The 25,927-nt window shown below is 40.5% G+C and overlaps 1 protein-coding gene across 1 annotated transcript in view; it reads left to right on the top strand.

The window, feature by feature from the left end:
* The first annotated feature begins 865 nt into the window (after positions 1-865).
* LOC137413151 (gap junction gamma-1 protein) overlaps positions 866-25,927 on the top strand; it is an 83,495-nt gene continuing 58,433 nt past the window's right edge. Inside the window, exon 1 of the mRNA XM_068098546.2 lies at positions 866-997. The gene's annotated coding sequence lies outside the window, so the exon portion shown is untranslated. The remainder of the gene's footprint in view (positions 998-25,927) is intronic.

Here is a 25,927-nt window from a genome sequence, read left to right as displayed (position 1 = left end):
GAAGGAGTGAAGGTGAGCAGAGAGTCTTGATTTTGGCAGTTTGACCATAAGAGGGTTGCAGGCAGATCTTGTGCGACCTGTAGGAATATTTGCGGGACAGAGCCCAGAGAGAGCTGGGGGGGCAAGGCCAGAGAGGAGTCGGTAGAAGACGGAAAGACCACCAACCTGCCTGCGGTGAGTGAGTGAGAGGCCCTTCTAGTTAGCTTCATCGCGGGAGATTCCAATGATTCTGAATGCTTTGGTTTCAACAGCGTTGTATTAAATAAGAAAGAAAGAATGTCAATGGTGGCTTACCATGGAAGAAACATGGCTTTTGATTCTACATACGGGCACTGGCGGATAACATGTCGTGATCATGTTTCGCAACACAGTTTAGTTATGATTAAAGGGCATGCAGAGGCAACAAAAAGGATGGAGTAATGGATTTAGAGTTAATTATTGAAGAAAATGTCACCTTTATTCGAACTATAAAACTCAAAGTTGTAAAAATATGGAGTGTCTCATTTTAAATTGCGATGTTATTGTTTCATTTGCTTTGTTCGTTAATGTCACTTTTGGGATGGTGAGTTTTATAGATGATTAAAAGAATGCATCTATCCTTACTGACAGTTTAATTCCTGCAGAATTGGTATTTCCTGGTATGATTTGTAATACCCATCCCTTTGGGAACAGCGATATTCCATACACGTATTTACTTGGAGAGTATGTGACTATAAATTTTCTTTACCCCCTAAAACTTCCCTGTGCACACATTGAGTACAACCATCAGTTTTCAACTTATTCCATCCATCGGTTTAGGAGTGCATATAACACACTCATAAACAGACACATCTCACATGATATTATGATTCGCAATTTTTGCAGAATGATTGGTCCCTTATCTGGAGGCTCCCTGACCGAATTCTACATCATCCCAGCTCTGTATGGGAGCTACTTTGGTTGTGGGCTGCAATGAATATATGAATACTTCATCTGTTGTTTCCTGACTCCATATTATGTGAGTGATCTTGCAGTACAGGTGCATTCACATATGAAGGTTTCTTAATTCATTTCAAGAAGCACAATATGACACATTTCTTTCAACATAGTTGTCAATGAGTGCTATATACCTTTGGCACCTGTCCCTCTATAATATGAAGGTGCTTCAGAGGTACATAGAGCCCCCTGATAAATGGCCACGTTAACCCTGATCTGGAGAAGGGAGAAGAAGTTGGATTATGAAGGCTTTAATTTTTGAAAATAACAGTCACTGGGCCATGAGTGTTCTCAGTGACTTAGTTATTTTCTGAGTGTAACCAGTGGTCTCGTGAATGTGAGATTAAATCAATATGCTTCAAAGATTAAATTAAATCAAAAACTTACATGTGTAACTTACTTACACATGAAATTCTGACAACTCAACCCTTCCCCCACCGCCACCCCCCAACCCTCTAACACCGAATGTTGTTGCCCCAACCCCAAGTCCTCAACCTCCCCATCCCAACCATAAGGCATCAATCCCCTTATAGGGAAGGCATGGCGATTTGGTTGGTTGCCCAACCATAAGGCAACCATAAGACAATGCTATGCTGAAGGGAAAACTTATAGGGAAGGCATGGCGATTGTGAATATGACAGCTCCGAAGATGTCTTTACCTTCTGGCCATTTGATTTTTCAGGTTGAAATTATGGGTGCAGTCAGGCCAGCTGCCCAGCCAATGGGCGACCTTTTATAGTATTGAATTGCACCTGAGCAGCCCGATGTGTTTGGCTATGTTAGTGGTGGAAGTGAAATCCTGACTGTGAAATTTCCAAATGTTTATCCTGCATGGTTGACAGAAACCTTTTTTCCCAAACTCCTACGGCAACTGTTACCAGCAACAGTTGTCCTTTTTAAAATGCAATCTGTGAGAATAATGCAACGAGTATCCCGAAAGATGACCACCATAAACTTCTTGGCTGATACCTGCACAATAAATTGATATGCGTGTGGCAATGGCAATTATTCCCATTATTATGCAATTGCTCATCACCAATTCTTACGCATGCTGAATGTTGTTCAGTGTACAGGTTGTTTGGGGTGGTTTGAATAAGCCTCAGTTTTGCTGCTTCCACTTCCCTCTTTAAACTTCTGCAGACAACTCTGAATGATTTTGACGTCCATAGTTTTTCATTGCAACCAACTGGCGATGAATGTCCGCAGGACTTCACCCGTGATATTTGCCCGAGTTTGCAAGTGGAGCAACATTACAGGGAGGGAGTGAAAGTTTGCAAAGGAAAGATTTTTCAAAAATGGAAACTTCCATTGGAAGTGAAGCAACATTCCAAGAGACAGTGAGACCTCACATATAATATATTCATTTGGTTTTTTTTCGATCAAAAAATCCGACTCATTGTCCATTGTTTAATGTCCTTGGAATTCATTTGTAAAAGTACACTGATGAGCCTGATACCATAACATATTGGCACATATCTTACGCGTCAAACTTCAGGGCATCATGTCTCACCCAAAATGAAACATGTCCCATTGTCCCATGCCATATTTGCCACCTTAAATTAAATAAACTCCTGCTTTAGCTCTTTCATGAATGCAATCTCTACAACTGGTTAAAGCAAGTGCTCTTTTCAAGTTGGTACCTGTTGGTCTCCACCGATCCCACTATTATTCTCAAGAAAGCAAATAATGTAAAGGTTTCATGCTAATTTGTGAATTTGAAGTCAATGAGATATTGATTACATTTTGGTAAGACTGAGCGACAATAAGCAGGTTATGAATTGCAGGGTTATATTGGGTGAAGCGGTGGTGAGCCAACATAGGCTGTTAGTATTGGACATAAAGTGGAGACATACAAGACAAAGGGCGAGTATGAGTAGGGGGTGAGGGCTGAGAAGAAAAGCGGGTCCTCTTCAAACAGGAAGTCCAGAAAAAGTAAAGTGAGTCATATGAAGATAGAGGAGTTGAATAAATATGGAAGAATATGAAAAAGCCATTGTTAAGGCTGTTGAAAAAAGAGTGGGGAGAACAAACAGATAATAATGAAAGGGAAAGAAGACATGGTGGTGGAATGAGGAAGTGCAAAATGCGACTAAAAGGAAGAAGATGGGATAGAAGGAAGGTAAAATTACAGAAGATCAGGCAGGAGAACAGTATCCAATATTATATTCTCTGCCAGTTTGTCAGTCGCTCTGCAGCTCTGTCTGTCCAGGGAGAGCTTGGCTGGCCTGACCCTGCCCACAAAAAACAAATCGTCTGTCCGCCATTTTGGCCACCAATTCTGGCTTCAGGACAAAGGTCATAGGCGTTAGGTTTCTGGTGTACATTTCAAGACTGAACAAAGCATCTTCTATCATGAAATAGAGGTATGTTTTGAGGAAATAAAGGTATGCTTTGATTACATTCCATGTGGAGGAGGAAATTAGGTAATTCATCTTATTTTCGGGAGCAATCGAAGCAGTAGTTTTGTCGCCTATACACTGCCCAACAAAAAAAAATCTGTACAATCAAGAAGACGTCTACATTTATGTACATTTAAAAACGGAACTTGTCTTCTATCATGAAACAACAAACAACAGGCATTTTAAGGCCATTTTCCCTGCTAGAGCGGGGGTTAGCCTTGTGGTCCCCATGACAATCTTCTCCATTTTCCCCTATTTTCTACATCTCCCCTTGTTAAACCACGTTGCCCACATTTCTTCTTCCACCACCTTCAGCCAAGTCTTTCTTGGTCTTCCCCGTCCTCTACTTCCTTCTACATTCATTTCCATCACTCTTCTCAACCAGTCACTTTCATCCTTCCTCAACACATGACCAAACCATCTCAACCTGTTGCTCCTCACAGCATCCATCACAGGCTCTATTCCCATCATCTTTCGCAATTCATCATTTGTCTTCCTCTCTCTCAACGATACTCCACACATCCACTGAACCATTCACATTTCCACCCTTTCCAGCCTTCGTTGCTGCTCTACGTTCATTACCCATGTCTCACTCCCATAAATCATAACACTTCTCACACATGCAGCATACACCTTTCCCTTCAGCTTCACCGACACTACCCTCCTTGTCAGCATGCCTCTCTGTTCCCGAAACTTCTTCCATGCACATCTCACTCTAGCAACCGTTGCCGAGTCTGATCTACCTTCTCCATTCAGCATGTCTCCTCGGTAGCAAAATGTTTTCACACCCTCCAGCTTCACGCCGTCTCCAAGATCCAACTCAACATTTCCTCCATCTGCAGCTCCCTCTGTGCAGACCTTACACTTGAATGTACCTGCCACACTGGTTAATGACCCTCTCAGACCACGGCATTTTTGATGAACCCACTCAGCGCACATTGTACATTGAATGGAGTTCACGCCGACACCCTTCCTGCACATAGCACACGGCCACTTCCCAGTTCTTTCCACCTCACCACATGCTTTACCACTTGCCATCACCTTCGTCTTTCCGATATTCACCTTCAGACCTTTTGTCTCCATACATTCCTTCCACTTGTTCATCTTCTCCTTCAGTCCATCCATACTTTCTGCAAACAACACCAGATCATCTGCATACAACAACTCCCATGGTAAACCCTTCTTTACTTTCCGAGCCAGTACCTCCATCACAGCTACAAATAGTAGTGGACTTAGTACCGGCCCCTGATGCACTCCCACCTTCACCTCAAACTCACCACTGTTCCCGTCCTTCGTCCTTACAGCTGTGTGCGCTCTTTCGTACATTGCCATCACTACTCTGATCAACCATTCCTCCACTCCTAACTTCCTCAATGCCCATGTCACTACTTCGTGTGGAACCCCATAAAATGCTTTCTACAGATCAACAAACCCAAGAAACAACTTCTTCCTCTTCTCCATGTACTTCTCCTGCAACTGCCTTACAATAAAAAGCATTTGCATCTTTGCTGGTTACGTCTTTGCGTTTGTGTTTGCGTCTTTGCTTTGCTGCAAAAAAGTGTCAATAAAAAGCGTCTTCTATCATGAAAGAAAGGTAAATTTGGATTACAACCCATGCAGAGGAAAGAAAATAATTATCTATATACAATAATAAATATCAGTGTGTGACAGTCAGTCAGTGTGTCTCCTCCATAACTCCACAGCAATGAAACCTAGTCGCCCGAAACTATGTGTGCATAGTAAGGGAATTCCAATGGAGTGCATGTATAAAAACTTGGTGTTTTGGTAAATTATTGAAACACCCCTTTTGAAGATAATTAATGGGGTGCTCATCATGGAAAAAAACAAAAACAGGCTTAACCTTGGTCAAACCACTTTCCCCTCGCAGGGGTCTTAAGCCGCCATTTTGTTTTGGCATGCACAAAAATGCTTTGCCTTGGAAACATGATGTACTCTCATGGACTAATTAAAGTATATATTCAAAATCTGTCCTCAGATTAGAGGATTGGTATTGCAGACTAATTAATTGTCAATTTGGAGTGAAATCTGAAAATTAAAAAAAAATTCACAATTCTTATAACTCAGCATATTTACATATTTACTTTAAGCAAACAAGGCTGTGATCCCTCCTCCATATTTACACAAGAAAATGGGAAATTGCCAAAACATTAAACTTAACTTTATCTACTCTTCGGATAATTCTATTTACTGAAGAAAAGATTAAAGAATGTGCCCAAAGTGTAACTTTATTGAGTGCAATGAAAATAATTAACCAGCGGTATTGCCCCAAAGGCTCCCATAGTCGCGACTGGGTTCTCCATGAGGAAATCTCCGGAGTTTGGAAGGCAAAATAAATCAAAGATCGAATGAAAAGAACGATTAACATATGGGGTGATTAAAATGAGTAAAGCAACTGGACAAGTGAACTATGAGTTCAACAGAGAATTGGAAAAATACCATAATATTTTAAGTCATTTATTCTTTGAAAAATTTTAAATCAATTTTTGAGGCGTCGCTCCACAGAAACGATTCGAGAGACTAGGCTATTAGAGAGAGTAGGTTACGGTGGGTTGAGCATGTGATGAGAAGAAACAATGAGGAACCAATCAAGAAAGGTATTGAATGAGCCCATTACAGGGAAAAATCAAGAGGAAGACATTACACGGTAGGTGGATGTAGTGGAAAGAGATTTGAAGAACAGGGAATTGAGAGACGATATATAGCAGAATGGAGAAGGCGGATCAAAGTAGGTGACCAATACAGTTGAGACAGGCTTAAGAAAGAAGAAGAGATTTATTGATTTAATTTCAACAAGCGTTACGTCTAGGTCCCCCGTCGGTGAAGTGATGTGAGTTGACAAAGTGGAAGACGCAAGGCGGCCATCTTGGATTTTGACGTGGCGACCCAATTTTCAATAGCCTTCTCCCTTATGCGTAGATACACCCACACACCAGATTAGAAGTTAGTAGTTCGTTTCTTTTTCAAGATATTTCGCTCACAAGGTTCAGACATATATATGGTGGCGGCCATCTTGGATTTTGACATGGCGACCCAATTTTCAATAGCGTTCTTCCTTATGCCTAGATACACCCACACACCAGATTAGAAGTTGGTACTTCGCTTATTTTTCAAGATATTCATCTCAAGGTTCAGACATACATGGCGGTGGCCATCTTGGATTTTGACGTGGCGACCCAATTTTAAACAGCATTCTTCCTTATGCCTAGATACACCCACACACCAGATTAGAAGTTGGCACTTCGCTTATTTTTCAAGATATTCCGCTGACAAGATTCAGACATACATGGCGGCGGCCATCTTGGATTTTGACGTGGGTTGCACCCACACACCAAATTAGAATTCGGTCCTTCACTTACGCACGCACGTACGCACGCACACCCGCACGCACGGACGAACGGACGCACGCAGTCACGCACGGACGGACGCACGGACAGACACGGACGGAGGGGAAAACCATAGCATCCCTTTCGCTCCGCGGTGCGACGGGGGACAATAAGAAAGCGGTTAATATAATGAAAGTTGGTAGGATTTTGTCCTGGAAGTTCGCCATTGAACTCCTTAGTGTGGAATTAATTGCTGTCTGGATCAGACACAACTAAAACTTCCATTGTGATTTGTGCCAGGAAAGGCCTGTGCCCCTCCGAGCACGCCATCTTGTGAACCTTATGTAACAGATATTAGGCTTAATATGCTCACACCTCCAACTCGGTACTATACAAACAGCAGTGAACAAGCACGTTTTTACCCCCTCTGTCATCTTCTCAGCAAAAGTAAAGAATCTAGTATTAGTTGGCTGGACTGGTTTTCACAATCCAATGCTTATTGGCTCAGATAAACATAATTATTAGCTCCAGTTGGACTTAGTCTGAAACGGGGGCTTATTAATTGGGTCTCTTCCGTCTGTGGAAGTGTAACTCAGTGTAACTTATTAATTGGCACTGGTAACTTATTAATTAACCTGGTAACAAAGCAGATACATTTTACATGCAAACTCTGTGAAAGACGAGTTTGTAAATGAGTGTCAGGAATGCGCCCGAACATGATAATCTCTTGTCCACCTGGTCACAGCCCCTGGCTGAAGCACCCCCCTATCGTTTGGTAAACGGAACTCACAACAGGAGGGGAGCGAGCTGATACCAGGACTTGGTACATGCATGACCTCGGGGCATTAGCAGAGAGGGGATTAAGTCCAGTTTGTCCATATAAACGAGAGCAAACGTGGAGTCGACAGAACTTGCTACCAGAAGCTCTGACCAACGGGAGTGGCGGAGGAACATCAGCCGAACGAGAAGGACCATGCGAAAAGAGTTAACCTGATCCATTATATTATGCGGTATTATTTGGTAAATGGAATGAAGTGAATAACCAGTTAATAAACCAGACCTTTTGTAAACCTGTGTCCGGTCATTGGAGTCTTGAGTCCCCCACTACAAATTCCCCTACAATTTGGAGGCACCGCTGACATCAATTGTACGAACAAGTCTTTAAAAAAAAGGTGAGTGTGTCTTGTTTTGTCCAATATGATTACGAACTTGGAAATAGTTTTGTACATACATGGGGAAGGAGGTGGTTCTGGGGGTTCCGTGCGCACCGATGCCGCGATAGGTGGCGTGAGCCATCACGAATGGTACTTCGATAAACGACTGTAGCAATTTATTCGTTTTTTTTCTAAATGATTTCTGTAAATACGTATTTTTGCGCTGGTCATTAAGGGTCTTACTGTGACCTGGGAGCAAACGGAGCAAGCGTGCACCTTGCGACCATTTGCTTCCAGGACGTGTAAGGCCGGTACACTCGTTTACACACCCGTACACGTATAAAGTACTTCTTTTTTTTTGCACTTGCTCAAAGCACTCGACTTGCTCGGCGAGCGACGGAACCGGGAAAGGGAATTATATTTATATAAATATTTTTACCTCATTCCAATTTATGGTATTGCGACAAAAAGGCTTATATCTTTGGAACGACTGGTCGGATTTAGACAAATTAAAACTCGTTCAATCAACAAATAAATTCATGACAGACAATCCCACCTCATGCCGGTCCAGAATTACTGTGAAAGATGGCGATTGGATAAAAATTGCATACCAACACTCCCTCACTGTCCCTCATTGTCCCTCATGTCCATTCCGGCACCCTGTCTCTTCCTCCCGCTCCTTTTCCCTCCCTTTACTTCCCATTGGCGGACGTTTTGCGAGAAGCAAAGCGTTTTGCAGGACGCTTCCAGGAAATAAAACCAGTGCTGTTTTTTTTTGACGAAATTTGCCAGATAAATAGCATGGGTGACACGACGAAATGATTGGATTTTGGTGAAGACCCAGGTGCGAATCCGGCTACGAGAATTGTTTAAAGTGATTCTTCACCATAAAGAGATCGGGTGAAAAGCGATATACATGATATTTAACATAATATACTTATTAATGTTATTATTTTAATATTATTCATATATTTAAAAAAAAAGTGACAAAAACACGCCGATTCCATTTTTGGTTCAGGTCCGAATCCAGATCCGGCCTATCAGTGGGATACAAAACATAAACTGTTCACCAAGGCGGAGATATAATAATAATAATAATAATTCTGTATTATTTAGTTAACCAGTTTGTGTGAAACCTCAACCTAAATATAAAAATTGATCTGCTTGGTGTTAGTTTAAGGGCTGTTCCAAATTTATCCTGATTATGAGAGATAATTACAGGAAATGTATACTGTTCTTGTTTGGTGATTATGAGACAAAAACAGCAGAGTGGGAATCGGCAGACAATGGAACAGCTAGCGACGAGTGTTTGTGAGTAACAACCACCCTCTGGTCGAGGCTCATAGAAGGGGTGATGCTTACTGATTCGGCACGCTTACAATAGGTGTTAATGGTGGGATGTCAGAGGTTTTGGTGTGGGTTAATGTTCACACTGTTTTGGAAAATAATGCTCGATGCAACATGATCCTAAAAAGAACCCATCCCTACATCGAAAGATCAGGAAGGGAAGGAATGGAAAATTTGTTAAGGTTTGAAATTAATCGGACAAGTGGGTCCCAAGGTATGGTCACCGTACTCGCAAGCCGTTCGCTTTGGCTCTGCGAATGGACCAAACCATTTCATGTAAATAGAGGGGGGGTTCTGTGGTCGTTCGTTTTGGCTTTGCGAATGGACCAAACCATTTCATGTAAATAGAGGGGGGGTTCTGTGGTCGTTCGCTTTGGCTTTGCGAATGGACCAAACCATTGCATGTAAATAGAAGGGGGGTTCTGTGGTCGTTACTGCCACGTGGTTTCAAAGTTTTTGTTGTTGCTTGCACGCATGTTTTTTTTTTTTGCAAGCACGTACGGGCAAGCACGTACGTGCGGGCACGCCCTAGTATATATAAATAGAGGTAATATTGAGTTATGGAATTAATTGCTTTCAACAATGCAAAGGGTGACAAGATATAGGATTTTAATGGGATTTTAATGGGATTGCATTGTGATTCATTGGGATTATCCATTGGGATAATCCACAACGTTTCACTATCGTTGTTGCAACGTTTTGCTCCAACGTTTTGTAAACATTTAAATGTTGGGTTTTGCTGACGTTTCCACAACGTCGCCACAACGTTTCACTATCGTTGTTGCAACGTTTTGCTCCAACGTTTTGTAAACATTTAAATGTTGGGTTTTGCTAACGTTTCCACAACGTCGCCACAACGTTTCACTATCGTTGTTGCAACGTTTTGCTCCAACGTTTTGTGAACATTTAAATGTTGGGTTTTGCTAACGTTTCCACAACGTCGCTACAACGTTTTACTTTCGTTGTTGCAACGTTTTGCTCCAACGTTTTGGGAACATTCAAATGTTGGGTTGTGCTAACGTTTCCACAACGTCGCTACAACGTTTCACTTTCGTTGTTGCAACGTTTTGCTCCAACGTTTTGGGGACACTCAAATATTAAATAAATCGGATAAGAATTCACGAGTTATTTAATTATGAGCGATTAATGAAGTACTTATTTAATTAATTACATTTCTTATTAAATTACAGTAATTACAGTTCCGGTAATTACAGTAATTACAGTAATCATTACTCAGGCACCTTTTGAGTAAGGAAGCTGATATTTGGACATGACACTGACCAAGTGATGTGGCTGTCAAGGAAAATATTGATTTATTGATTAATCATTTAATAAATTAACTCGTTGATTTATAAATGACTTATTTAATTAAAAGTCCTCAGAAATACATCTTCGGATGAAATACTTACAGATTGGTTATGCTATGAGCCAATTGATTAAGGAAAATATTTTGTGATGGCCATATTGGCAATTTCGTGGCCATATTCGTGGCAACTCAGTTAGTGCCACTGCACCTTTAAAATGCATCCCTGCGTTCATTTTTCGATCGATTGAGTTGAAATTTTGAACAATCGGATCTGGACTGTCGCTGTTAACGACTCTAGCACGCACTTGTCCAATCAGGATGGAGCGGTATGGTCCCCGGATTATCACTGCTCGCAGTTTTAATTAATTTTACTTTTTCTCTTGGTCATATAATTTTGAAGACATGCATGTCATGATAGAGGAAATGTTTGTTCTGTTAAACGGAATAAATGTTGTTTATTTGTGTGGGTGTGTATTTTTGTGTATTTGGATATATTTTCACGACTAATTCCAGTTATCGTCCTGCAAAATGTCTGCTCGTTCTTTTTCCTTTGAGTCGTAAATTCCTGTTGAACTCTCATTAAAATGCGGAATTAAGTACGCTGTGTGATGATGGAGATCCTTGATGACGAATCAGGAATAGTGAATGAGCAAACAAATATCACGGATAGTACACCGGATAAGGAAAACGGAATAAATGTTGTATTTGTGTGGGTGTGTATTTTTGTGTATTTGGATATATTTTCACGACTAATTCCAGTTATCGTCCTGCAAAATGTCTGCTCGTTCTTTTCCTTTGAGTCGTAAATTCCTGTTGAACTCTCATTAAAATGCGGAATTAAGTACGCTGTGTGATGATGGAGATCCTTGATGACGAATCAGGAATAGTGAATGAGCAAACAAATATCACGGATGGTACGCCGGATAGGGAAAATGTAGATGAAACCCCTTTTGCTCAGGTGCTGTGCAGCGCTGCACAAAGATCCATATGAGCGGGGCCTGGGTGCTGTGTAATTAGTACACAAAGAACCAATTACTAGGGTGCTGAATAAACACAAAGATCCATTTTTGGAGCTGGTTCTCCCGGTGCTGTGATTTATTCAAAGAACCAAATCTTGTAAGAATTAAGATATGATTTGTCGACATTATAAATACTTTAATATATGTAACGATTTTGTAACGATCATCCTGCAAAAGGTCTGCTCGTTCTTTTTCCTTTGAGTCGTAAATTCCTGTTGAGTTCTCATTAAAATGCGGAATTAAGTACGCTGTGTGATGATGGAGATCCTTGATGACGAATCAGGAATAGTGAATGAGCAAACAAAATAACGAATGCTGCGGCTAGAGCAGTGGAAGCGATTTTTGAATTGTTCAATGATTATTCGATATTGTTATGACTTATTGTCAATAGGTATACTAAGTGGCCATGAGGTAGCCTGTTGCTATGTACAGTTTTATTCTATTGTTGATTATACCACATAGCTGTGGTGATAAAGGAAATGTTCGTTTAAATAGATGATTATGATAGGACCATGACTATAAAATCATGATGATTATTATGAATGATATCATAGGGTTCAAATGCAGAATGCTGCATGAACTTGGGAAAGAACTTTCAAGCCCTATGGGATAAATTGGGTATTACAAGCGATGGAGTTTCAAAATTTAGCATGATTGAAGGAATTTGACAGTCCCATTTCAGGAGTTTTACGAAATTTATATTGCCAAGAGATTTGGGTACTATTAAAAGGAAAATGATGAGATATTTTTCCCAAAGAACTTTAATATCTGCCATCCATTTTGGCTGTCTCACGAATGAAGGATGAGTTGCCTTTAGTGGTTGCAAAGAAAATTTGTGGAGACCAGGCAAAATGGGGAAATATGTCAGATATGACCCTAGGACAGGACGGTGATTCATCAATTAACATGAGGTACGAACCAGAGGTGACGGTCAATGGATGGACCTGTCCTAACATCATTGGGGAAAGGGCTTATGCAAGGAGTCATCCAAAATGATTAATTTGATTTATTGATGAATAGTGATGAATTAATTGAAATTGAATAATTGAGTGAATTATTAATTGATTGAATCTAATTGATTGAATTTAATTGAATAAATTGAACTGAATAAATTGAACTGAATAAATTGAATTGAATATATTGATTGTTTGATTGATGAAAATGCGGTCTCAAGAAAGAAGCTTTGATATCTTTGCGAGATATTAACAATGTGGAGACAACCTGGGAAAATTGAGCAAGGTGGTGAGTTTATATACAGATATATATGTGCGGTTACCATTGTGTGATTTCCCCGTCAACAGAGCGGACACCTGAGGATTCACCCATTTCATACTGACCCTCCGGCTCATCTGCAAATACTGATCTGTGAGATTGGATTGTGCAAAAGCCACGGCTGAGAGAGATTCTCTGAAAATCACCGTGTGAACAGGTGGAGAGACCCTTCCTGGAGGTACGAGTGAAGCTTTAGAGGAACAAACTACAACACATCCAACGCTACTTTGATAAAAGGCAGAATGGGAAATGGAGCTTGCAAGAATACACAAGGACAACCAGAGATTCCACAAAAAGGTACTTGTACACATCATATGTACGACCGTTATGGTGCAGAAGCTATAAGGCAGGTCGAGAATTGGTATTTGTGGACAAAGGGACATGATGAGGAGTTTCCAAGAGATGGTACATTTGAGCGAAGTCGATTGGAAAGATTGGAACAAAGATTGAAAGCCAGGAAGAGACAGAATCTAACGGTAGACTGGCTTGCATTCCATCTTTGGGATGGTGAATCCAGACAACGGGAACAGCAAGAACGGATAACGGATCTAGAACTTAAAATAAAAAGGATACAGGATACAGTGGAGGAGACAAATGCACAACTGCCCTCGAAATTAGGAATGAAAGTGACGGTTGTCCCATCTGATTTCCAGTTGTCTCCCCAAAAAGGACGGTACAGAGAATTTTTTCGTGTTTCAGGAGACAACGAGAGATTGCAGTGGCAACTCAGGGATGTAGAGATGCAGCCCAGCAATACAAATGCACAGGTGGACAGAGCAGGTAACGACAGAAGCCGGTGCTTCAACTGTGGAGAGATGGGACACTGGATAAGGAGATGCCCATATCTGAGCAGAAGACAATTTCGACAGGGAAACCAAGGACAAAGAAACCAAGGACAAAGAAACCAAGATCAAGGGTACCAGTGCGTACCGGTACCTCAGACAATGATTAGGCCTTCATTGCTGCAAATCCCAAATGATGATTGGCCTCAACAGATTCGATTACTGGACAAACAAGAATAACTGTCGATGATTCTTGGGTCTGAAAAGTTTTCGGAGCAAGAATTATTCATTTTTCTTTTGCTTGTAAGCAAATTAGTAATTAATTGATCACATGCCGAAATTGGATCTTTTATGTTGGGCACACAATTTTAAATTTACAAAGTTGGAACAATTGCTTTGCAAATTTTAAACCAAGGGACAAGGGTCACATGATGATCAGGTGGGAATTTCGGACTATTGTTCCACACGATTGATAAGTCAGTGGTCGACTGACATGTAAATGGGTGTGTAGTCAAATTTGGATAAAATATTGTGGGAACTGAAAGGGTAATTTCAATGTGACATCATAGGGGTTTTCTAAGAATAAACTTTTTGGTCCATTTGTGTATTAGCATCTATCTATAATTCCAGTAATCTCTGTTTGTACGTTTGTACGTTTGTACGTTTGTCTGTGACCGCTGTTTCTCGACAACCACGGGTCCGATATACTTTTAACTTGCCAGGTATATTGCTGGGGACCCGAGGATGTGCCTTTTCAAGGTTTCATATTAATCGGACAATTACTTACCGAGCTATGTCCAAAAAACGATTCAACCAATCAGAGAGCAGCGAACTATCGCGTGTGCCGAACGTGGCGGACACACTCTGCCTCGGATGGCACATTTGAGAGCGTATTCATTTATTTCACGTTTGCAAACTATGTTGGCGTTAAACTATGTTTTACAACTAATAAAAACGAATTTGCGATTCATTCGCTTTCCTGCGCGTTTGTGCACGCGATGGCGATTTCTTTACCAAACTCCGGAAGCCGTTCGCTTTGGACCAAACCATTGCATGTAAATAGAGGGGGGGGATTGTCACCACTCGCAAGCCGTTCGCTTTGGACCAAACCATTTCATGTAAATAGAGGGGGGGGATATAATTTTAGATACAGATATAGTACGGGCATGCCCTAGTCTATCTATAATTCCAGTAATCTCTGTACGTTTGTACGTTTGTACGTTTGTCTGTGACCGCTGTTTCTCGACAACCACGGGTCCGATATACTTTTAACTTGCCAGGTATATTGCTGGGGACCCGAGGATGTGCCTTTTCAAGGTTTCATATTAATCGGACAATTACTTACCGAGCTATGTCCAAAAAACGATTCAACCAATCAGAGAGCAGCGAACTATCGCGTGTGCCGAACGTGGCGGACACACTCTGCCTCGGATGGCACATTTGAGAGCGTATTCATTTATTTCACGTTGGAAAACTATGTTGGCGTTAAACTATGTTTTAAAACGAATTCAAACTGCGATTAAATTAAAACGATTCATCGTAACTGCGATTTGCGAACTTCCGGACTTCATTTCCGGCAGCCAATCACAGAACGCTTTGTTGCGTAGGTGTGGCCGATGTGAGAGCGAGCGGAGCTGAGCGCGTTACGAGCTGACCGCCATTACGGTTCGTAATTCGATTTCTTATGCGCATTATTTCTCCCAATTCAGTCAGAGCGAAGGGCGGAAGCGAAGAGCGTTGTTTTTTTTGTTTACGGGCGTACGGGCGGGGTAGAGCGTACGGGTAGCGTTTTTTTTTTTTTTTGGCAAGGAACGGGCACCCACGTACGGGCAATGCCCTAGTTTATAAAAAAATTGAAGGACAAATTTTATGAAATTGAAATAAAATTGACACCCATCTTGATCTGTAAATAATAGTTCCAACGCAAACAAATACGCATAATGCATGTGTGTGTGTATTTTTTGTGTGTCAATATTAGTGTTTTTTATTGTTTTGTGTATCAATCTTAAAAGATTGTTGACACCGACAGTGTGCCTGTCTGGAAATGGATAGTTTTATGTGGATGGGATTGAATATGCAGAGAATCCGTAAAATAAAATAGAAATAAAATTTGATTATGAACATTATCTCTTTTGTCAAGGGAGATGGAATATAAAGATTTGATGTGCTGGGTTATGAGCAGCCATTAATTAATAGTAAAATTGTGAGTAATTTGGGGATTCCATTTTTGATAGAATTTATATGAGAATAACAGCTATTTATGGATATGAGCTTCATAAAAAGAAATGAGGGAGTACAAAATTATCCAAATTTGGGAGAGGTCTTACACTGACTTCCCAGAATACTCTGCTCATGGATTTATATATATATATATAAACTTGAATTTTATCAGCATATAAATTGTGCTGCATGTATGGATGTGTATTAGGCATAGATGATATGGGAAAATAGTAAAGAAAATCTTGCTGATTTGAACTATTGTGAGTTTTAAAACGGAATGCATTGTGCATCTTAAACCAAGGGGCAGACATGAACGCGCTGTTACGTTATTTATACTCAGAACGCGCTGTTACGTGTACCTGCAACATATTTGTTAATCTCGCACACCTATATTGGCATACTGGTGTCAGTAGTACTCACTGGGTGCATAGAAATGGATGAGCAACAGTTAAGGGGGTGTAAAAAAAAAAAAAAAAAAAAAAAACAACAACACTTACTTGGATATTTTCTACAAAAGTAGGGGTTTCAATAAGTGGTACCATACACATGGGATTCATCAAATTAAGTTTTGGAGTTCAAACAAAGTCACTGGTTAACAGATGGGAATGGATAGTAAATAAATTCTTCGATGCTGGGTAAATGAAGTGAGATATTACAAAGACTTATTAGAGCTATTGTTCTTCCTTGCAGCAGTGGGAGAAAATTTAGATCCAACATAATGAATCTATAAATGAATGTGATAGGGATAATATCCTCAATTTGTACTAATTATTTGATTGTGGGTAAATGAATTAATTAATCGTAGTGGATTGTTAACAAGCAGCCTGAAATGTCCTGAGAGTGTGCATCCATGTAATCAGAAATCCCAGATTTGTTTTTACAAACAACATTTTGGTAGAGATCTTATGTGGACGAATACTTGCTTGGTAGATAAAAACGGTACTGCATGTTGGCAGCCACTTCAGTGGCCATTTAGGCCGAACAAATAGGAAAAAAACTGTAATTGAATATGTAATTTACAGATGAGTATTTGGGAAGTAAAAAGGGAATTTATTGATTTGGGAGACATTTTTCGAAGGTTTATTAAAGTGTTGCAATATGACATTTGGCAAGGAAAATTATTGGATGGGAAAATTAGATCTGTTTATAAAATGAGTTTGTTGACCCATTGAAGTTAATTCTTTGAATTGTTGTTTAATTAGCATTTTGAGTTCAAATTGGAAATAGTTTGGTAGAGCTTTGGTTAAAACCTTTGGTTGCAGTGTTTTGGAACAAATTGATAAACCGTAGGAGGTTGATAAGAATATAAACAAATATGGACCTAAAATAGAAAGATTGTTATGATGATATGAATAAATACTGAGATTAAAAGATTAAATCAAGTGATGTTGCAAATGAAACAGTAGAATTAAGATAATGGCATAACGACAATGTTATGAGTTGTGTCAATTACAATATCAGTGAACTCATATCACCACGAGTGACACACTGTTAGGAAAAAGAGGGAAAAGAAAAAGTGGAGAGGAATTATGGTAATAATACATTATGTTTAATTTGTTGGTTTGGAAAAATTGTTGTTGGGAATTAGGTATTCCCGTTTGTGATTGTAATCATATACAATGCTATTCTTAGTTTAGTAATAAAATACATACCTGATTGAATATTATTTGTGTGACGCATATAAATGAATATAACTTTTGTGTTAAGGAAAAACAACAAATTGTTGAATGTGAAACTGTCGGAAGATATACATGATTATGCTGATTTCATGGTAAGATGTACCCTATCTGATCCAGTGTGTGCGGAAAGCAGATTCAGATGTGACTGAGCATAAGGATAAGACGAGATCACATTTTGGAGGGATTGCTAACGGAATTGGGAAGAAGTTCGAGAAAGAAAATTTGTGGCTAAAAAATGAAGTTAATCGTGGCATACACCCTCTTTCTCAAAGAATGATGAAGACATTCTCCCGTGTAACTTGGAGATGAATGCTTACCTTCACCAAGGAAATTTATGTGACCATTTGCCTGGATCACACTGCAACATATGAAAGAAAGGCGATCACTTACTCTTGTTCGAAGGCTTCGAACATTCACCACATCAGAAGTTGCAGGACAACGACATTTTACCTGCAACCTCTGTGAAATGCGGGGACATATGTTATTACTTCACCAACGTCCGGGGAACCAGCATGGAGCTGCAAAAAACGGCTGTGCCCTTGTCACAACAGCTGTGCACGATTCTGCTGGTTGCTCCTGGTAAGGACCATGAATGACCTGAACACCATGGTCCCAACATCAGTGTGGATGCATCCGGCATCCCTGTTCCACATCTTGCTGGCCAATCAACGTCACACCAATACTTGCTGCCCACTCACAATGAGAGAGGAGGCAAGTCGACTACAACTGGGTGAAGGCCTTGTTCAGGAATTACTATGGTTTACAGCAAAAAGTGGCAAGAATGCTACAAGGAGAGCAGGGTCAGTCTATGACTCCGAAATGTTACCACAACAGCGAAATCCTACACGAAGTAGTGCAGGAGCTATGAAGACATTAGGAGAAAATGTTTCATACCAGGATTCAAACACAAGTGATCAGCCCTTCCTTTCAAACAAAGTCAACATTTGTGTGGAGGCAAACGTTTTTTGCCAGATGGTGCAGATGCTTTATAAAACTTGAAAATGAAGTGAAATTGTTGTATCTTGGTGATGGTGAAGTGTTGTTTTGAAAATATATTTGTGATGCAAATGCAATAGATTGAAGGATATGGAAGGAGTCAATGACCAACGAAATGTTTTGTGATTCTTGCAGGATGACGGTGTATGCCCAAGGGAATTTGATTACCAAAGTGATTGATTATTTACTTATACTTGTAATGATGTTTACTTGTAGTGATTGATTGTTTACTTATATTGATGTTTAGATTAATGGTTAATATAAACAAAAAACAAAAAGATGAGGGAATTGTGGAAGTGTAACTCAGTGTAACTTATTAATTGGCACTGGTAACTTATTAATTAACCTGGTAACAAAGCAGATACATTTTACATGCAAACTCTGTGAAAGACGAGTTTGTAAATGAGTGTCAGGAATGCGCCCGAACATGATAATCTCTTGTCCACCTGGTCACAGCCCCTGGCTGAAGCACCCCCCTATCGTTTGGTAAACGGAACTCACAACAGGAGGGGAGCGAGCTGATACCAGGACTTGGTACATGCATGACCTCGGGGCATTAGCGGAGAGGGGATTAAGTCCAGTTTGTCCATATAAACGAGAGCAAACGTGGAGTCGACAGAACTTGCTACCAGAAGCTCTGACCAACGGGAGTGGCGGAGGAACATCAGCCGAACGAGAAGGACCATGCGAAAAGAGTTAACCTGATCCATTATATTATGCGGTATTATTTGGTAAATGGAATGAAGTGAATAACCAGTTAATAAACCAGACCTTTTGTAAACCTGTGTCCGGTCATTGGAGTCTTGAGTCCCCCACTACAAATTCCCCTACACGTCCATCAGTGCGTCTTTTCCCAACCATACAGTCACGTGAAAAAGTAGGTACACCCCATGTAAAGTTTTGACTTTTTCAATATATTTCAACATACAGCTATTTGATCTTCATTTCAACAATATTGATAGATAAAGGTGATATAATATAACAAATATCATGAAACATTTACATTTTGTAGTCCATTGTTCTCCACTTGCAAATGATCTTCCGGACAGTCGAACGATTGATTTCAAATTGTTTGGAGATCTTTTAAAATCCCTTCCCAGACTCGTAGGCATCTATAACCTTCTTTCTGAAGGCCTCAGAGAGCTCTTTTGATCTAGGCATGGTGATGCCACACACTTCAACAACAAAGAGCAAAACAAACTAAATGTCTGAGGTTTAAATAAGACAGGTTCCTCCAAGATCCTCTCTAACGATGTTCTAATCATTTGCACCTGAGCTGGTGCACCTGATTCTAATTTTAGGTATTTGAGGTAGTGATAAATGTAGGGGTGTACTTACTTTTTCCACATGCGAAATTTGCATTTATGTTTATTTAAATTATACAATGGACTACAAAATGTAAATGTTTCATATTTGTTATATTATATCACCTTTATCTATCAATATTGTTGAAATGAAGATCAAATAGCTGTATGTTGAAACATGATAAAAAAGTCAAAACTTTACATGGGGTGTACTTACTTTTTCATGTGACTATATATGTAAATATGTAAAAAAAAATTTTAATAGGATCAGAAATCAATATATTCATGTAATCAATATGTTCGATGTGTTCTATGACAATGAAGCATTCATGCTTTCTCACGGCGTCGATTTTAGTATTGCAAATGCCAACATTAAGAGATAGTAGGTGTTTGCAGAGTTTGAGCACCTTTATTCCCAATTGGCACGTCACACACCCGGTTATACAAGGATCCAGTGGATTTATGGATTGGATGACCTTGCCCAAGAAACGTCTTATTAACAAAATTGTAGAGATTCTAAAATCGGGAAATGCTTCCGATTTTAAAACCGATACTTATGCAAAGTTTGTGACAAGCAGCTTTTAAAACGATAGTTTAATTTCAGAAAGTGACACTATATATATATAGAGTCACGTGAAAAAGTAAATACACCCCATGTAAAGTTTTGACTTTTTCAACATATTTCAACATACAGCTATTTGATCTTCATTTCAACAATATTGATAGACAAAGGTTATATAACATAACAAATATCATGAAACATTTACATTTTGTAGTCCATTGTATAATTTAAATAAACATAAATGCAAATTTCACATGTGGAAAAAGTAAGTACACCCCTACATTTATCACTACTTCAAATACCTAAAAATAGAATCAGGTGCACCAGCTCAGGTGCAAATGATTAGAACATCGTTAGAGAGGATCTTGGAGGAACCTGTTATTTAAACCTCAGACATTTAGTTTGGTTTGCTCTTTGTTGTTGAAGTGTGCTGCGTCACCATGCCTAGATCAAAAGAGCTCTCTGAGGCCTTCAGAAAGAAGGTTGTAGATGCCTACGAGTCTGGGAAGGGATTTAAAAATATCTCCAAACAATTTGAAATCAATCATTCAACTGTCCGGAAGATCATCTACAAGTGGAGAAGATACCAAACAACTGCCAACTTGTTCATGCCAGGCCGCCCCAGCAAGATCAGCCCGAGAGCAGACCGTAAGATGCTGAAAGAAGTCTCTAAGAACCCCAGAATGTCATCATGGGACCGACAGGTAGCTCTTGCCACTGTTGATGTCAAAGTGCACGAGTCTACTATCAGAAAGAGGCTGCACAAATTTGATCTACATGGGAGGTGTGCCAGGTGGAAACCTTTGCTGTCAAGAAACAACATCAGGGCAAGACTAAAGTTTGCCAATGAACGCCTCGGCAAAGAACAGCACTTCTGGAACAATGTGCTCTGGACAGATGAGTCAAAGGTGGAGCTATTTGGCCACAGTACCAGAAGATATGTTTGGTGAAAACCAAAGACAGCATTTGACCACAAGAACCTGATACCAACTGTAAAGCATGGTGGTGGAAATATTATGGTTTGGGTCAGCTTTGCTGCATCAGGGCCTGGGCAGCTCACCATCATACAATCCACTATGAATTCTTCATTGTACCAGAGGGTGATTGAGGATAATGTGAGGCCATCTGTCGGAAAGTTGAAGCTCAACCGAAGGTGGACCTTGCAACATGACAATGACCCTAAACATACCAGTAAATCCACCAAGGAATGGCTGAAAAGAAAGAAATGGAGGGTTCTGGAATGGCCAAGTCAAAGCTCGGATCTAAATCCCATCGAGATGTTGTGGGGGGATTTGAAACGAGCTGTGCATGCAAGAAACCCCTCAAACATCGCACAGATGAAAGAATTCTGCAAGGAGGAGTGGGCAAAAATTTCTCCCAGTCGATGTCAGAGACTGGTAGACAGTTATAAGAAACGCTGACTTGAGGTTGTTTCTGCCAAAGTTGGCAATGCCACCTGTTAGTCAAGGGTGTACTTACTTTTTCCACATGCGAAATTTGCATTTATGTTTATTTAAATTATACAATGGACTACAAAATGTAAATGTTTCATGATATTTGTTATATTATATCACCTTTATCTATCAATATTGTTGAAATGAAGATCAAATAGCTGTATGGTGAAATATGTTGAAAAAGTCAAAACTTTGCATGGGGTGTACTTACTTTATCACGTGACTGTATATCGGACATGTATGGAACAATTTTGCTCATACTTTGGATAAAGACCATACATGATGATATGCATATGCACGTCATTTTCTTTCTTGATGCGATCAAAGATGGGCGACTTGCGGCCATTTTAGGTGTAAAAAAGAATGGAGTCAGGAATACTTCACGACCATAGCCGAGTCTGCCCGCCTGTTGCAAAATATGACAGGCCAATGGGTAGTTTCGCAGGTGCTCAACATATAGAAGGCCCTGAATGGAGCACAAGCGAAAGGCCAAGAGGCAGGATTTCACGTGAACAAGGCGTTGGCCTCCTTCAGATGAAGTATGGCATATTACGTTTGGCCTCAGCCAATGATGGCCTCCCCCAAAAAGGTCCACAAGTTTGGCCTGGATCATTGTAAGCAGCACTTCCAAAGGTTGTAGGCAAATAAAACGATGCCATAAAGTTGCAGCAACCAAGTTATTGGCAACTAAGACACAGCCCTTAAATGAAAGGTGCGGTAGGGCTCTTTTCCACAGGTTCAGTCTCCTCTATTTCTCCAATCAAGCCTTCCCAATTCTTTTCCATAAATTGTGTGGAACCAAGGGACACACCAAGGTAGTCGATACCATCTGCCTTCCATTCTAAGTTTTCCGGAAGAGGAGGTAGATGTGTCGAGACAGGGAGGCAACTATTAAGGTAATGCACCCAATTAGCTTTGCTTTTCCTCCAATTAACTTTCAGGGAAGAAGCCTGGAAAAAGGTTCTCAAGGATTTAACAAGAGCATCAATATCCCGGTTGCTTCTGATTATGATGCACACATCATCTGCATACGCTGATATAGTCAACGGTGGACTCCTTGGGAAACACGTCAGGCCAGAGATATTCTCCCTGAACGTCCAAAGTAATGGTTCCATTGCTAATGCAAAAAGCAATCCTGAGACTGGGCAACCCTGCCGTACCCCTCTCTGAACCTGTATGGGGGAAACGAGTTCATTGTTTACCTTAATTACACAAGAGATGTCAGTGTACAATAGAGATATGAAGTCTCTGAAATTAACCCCATCACCACATGCTTCCAGAACACGCCACAAGAAAACATGACAATCCTGTCAAAGGCTTTTTCAAGGTCTAGAAAAAAATTATTCCAAAATCATTTTGATCGTGGTAAGTGCCCATTAAATCCCAAACTAAAAAAATGTTGTCATAAATGGATCGACTGGGGATGCAGAAAGTCTAATCGGGTCGGACCAGGTCACCAATGACTTTCTTCAGACGATTTGCCATCGCTGTTGAAAACAGTTTGTAGTCGGTGCACAATACTGAAACTGGTCTCCAATTCTCCATCCGCCGGAGATCTCCTGACTTTGGGAGGAGACTCACCACTGCTCTTCTTATGCTTAATGGCATTGCACCAGTTCGCAGGGATTCTTGGATTACATTTAAGAGTTCTGGACCTAAAAGGTCCCCAAATTCCAAGTATAACTCAGCGAGTAGGCCATCAATTCCTGGAGCTTTTCCAGATTCCATTTCAACCAGAGCACATTCTAATTCAGGAAGGGCTAACGGCCACATCCAGCTTCAGCCATTGAGTCTCAGTCAGGGATGGTAGATGGGAGGTAAAGAGTTTCATCTTATCCTCACAAACATCTTTTTTTGCAAACAGTTCTGAATAGTACTTTCTAATGGTAATTTTTACCCCATCAGAATTTGCAATTACATTTTCACTGGGGTCCATAACTGATAAGATAATCCGAGCTGGCTTTGTTTTGGATTTGAGGTGGAACAAACTCCCTCACTCTCTTCAATCCCACTCCACCCTCCAGGTCTTTAAAACAGCTGTTCACCACCATCTCTTATCTTCCCCCATCCAAAACCATGATCTTTTCTACCCCCGCTAATTTCGGCCAAAATCCTACACTTTTTTTTTTTTGAGGTGCCAACTTCTGTCCTGGAAGTCCTTGGTCCCCTTGTGTTTTGTACCTCTCCCCCCCCCCCCCCCTTCCCACGCCTCCTCCCCCCGGGCCCTCTCCCTCCCGCACTTCTCCCTGCTCTCGGGTGTTGTGTTTGTGTGCTTCCCCTTCTCTCCCCATCTTGTCTTCCGCTCCCTCTTTTTGTGTATTTTGTTTGTCTGGTTGATTTGTTTGTGAGGTGGATGTTAGCTCTTTCACGAGCCTCGATTCAGTATACAAGGTGAAAAAAGGATTTGCTCGGGCTATCTGATACTTTAATATTTTTTATTCTTAATCTAACTAATAATCATGCAGCTTTCTCCTGCAATAGTTCTCTAAGTTGGGTCTTTCTTTCAAGGAGTAACTTGTAGTTTGCCTCATTCTCTTGTTTCGCCAGTTTGTTCTCCAGTTTTAGAATTTCAGTTTCTAACCAAGCCAGTGTGACTCGACTTTCATGAGTGACAAATGAATTAAACTGTTGACAAAACAGCCTTATATGGGTTTACATATTGTCCCACCACAGGTTAATGGAAGCAAAACGGAGCTTTTTTTCAACTACTGCTATCCATAGATTGCGAAAGGCTTCCTTAAAAAGGGCATCATCCAAAAGCCTCGTGTTAAATTTCCACTAGGCACTAGTATGCTTAAACTGAGGAAAGGATAGGCCCATAGTGACCATGTGGTGGTCGGAGAAGATAGACGGGACAATATTTGAGAAGGTTATCATATTCCTAAAACGTGGGGTGATGTACCATCTGTCAAGCCTCGCTAAGGACACTTGACCATTGGAACATCGACACCATGTGTACTGTTGGTCATTTGGGTGTATCAAGTGCCATACATGAAGAAAACCCATGACGGAAAGGAAATGGGAGAGGTCACCATGGGCTTCGGGATGTGGTTCTGGTGAGTTTCTGTCCAATTTGGGCTCAAACGTGCAATTGAAATCACCCCCTATGCATATGCACTGATTGAGGTCAAACAATTTTAAATGGTTTGCCACGACAGTAAAGAAAGTTTTACGGTCAGTACTTTCACTTGGTGCATGCATATACATTAAAAATAATAAATTTTAGGTTATTGGTCACCAGTTCCAGAGAAGCAAACCGGCTCTTTATCACCTCCTGAAAGAGGCAAGAGTCAGGTAGAAGTCCTGGTTTTAACAAGAACCCAACTCCAGCAGATACAGACGACATGTTACTGAAGAAGCATTTACCTTTAAAAATGCTGCTCCAGTCATGTTCAACCTTCTCAATGATATGAGTTTCCTGCAGTAAGATTACATCAACTTGTTTCCGTTTGAATAAACTATTTACTTGGATCTGGCGGATGTTATTCGGCCCACCACCATTTATATTAAGAGTTGCAAGAGTGAGTGTCTTCATATTTGTTTGTGAATTTTGTCTGACGCTGAGAAAACTCAAACTTTGCCTTTGTTATTACTTTCTTTAGTCGATGAAACTGTGATTTTGTTCGGTTTAGTTCCTCAGATTTTTTTAGGACCAGTTTTGCAGCCTGAATAAAGGAAGCCAAGTCCGGGAAATGATCAAAAATGACAACATTCTGTTGTCTGTACGTTTCATTGAGAAACGAGAGAACAAGATGAGGAGGGACTTGGGGCTGATCTACCATTGATTGTGATACAACCGTCACATCCACCTCCTCCTCTGATTCAGATAAGTCAGACATTGCCCCAAAGGGGTCTGGGTCAATACCCTCAGCCATTCCTGTTTTATGAACAAGTATGCCAGCGTCTGGGGGGTCCCCAGAGTGTTGGGTCTGGGAAACATCAGCAGCCTGACTACGACTTTTCTCAAATGGAGTCAAATCATTGTTTCCACACTACTGTGGATTTGCGTTTACACCCTCATTTGCTAAATGGGCATAATTATTGTCGCGCGATCCCTTCCAGGTTAACACCAGGGACCGTGGATGGACCAAACAGATTTACTGGAGGTGACGAT

Source organism: Myxine glutinosa, chromosome 7 (genome assembly GCF_964187855.1).
Source record: "Myxine glutinosa chromosome 7, kmMyxGlut1.1, whole genome shotgun sequence".
Lineage (NCBI taxonomy): Eukaryota > Metazoa > Chordata > Myxini > Myxiniformes > Myxinidae > Myxine > Myxine glutinosa.
The sequence above is the reverse complement of the archived record's forward strand: the minus strand, read 5'-3'. Positions and strand labels throughout refer to the sequence as shown.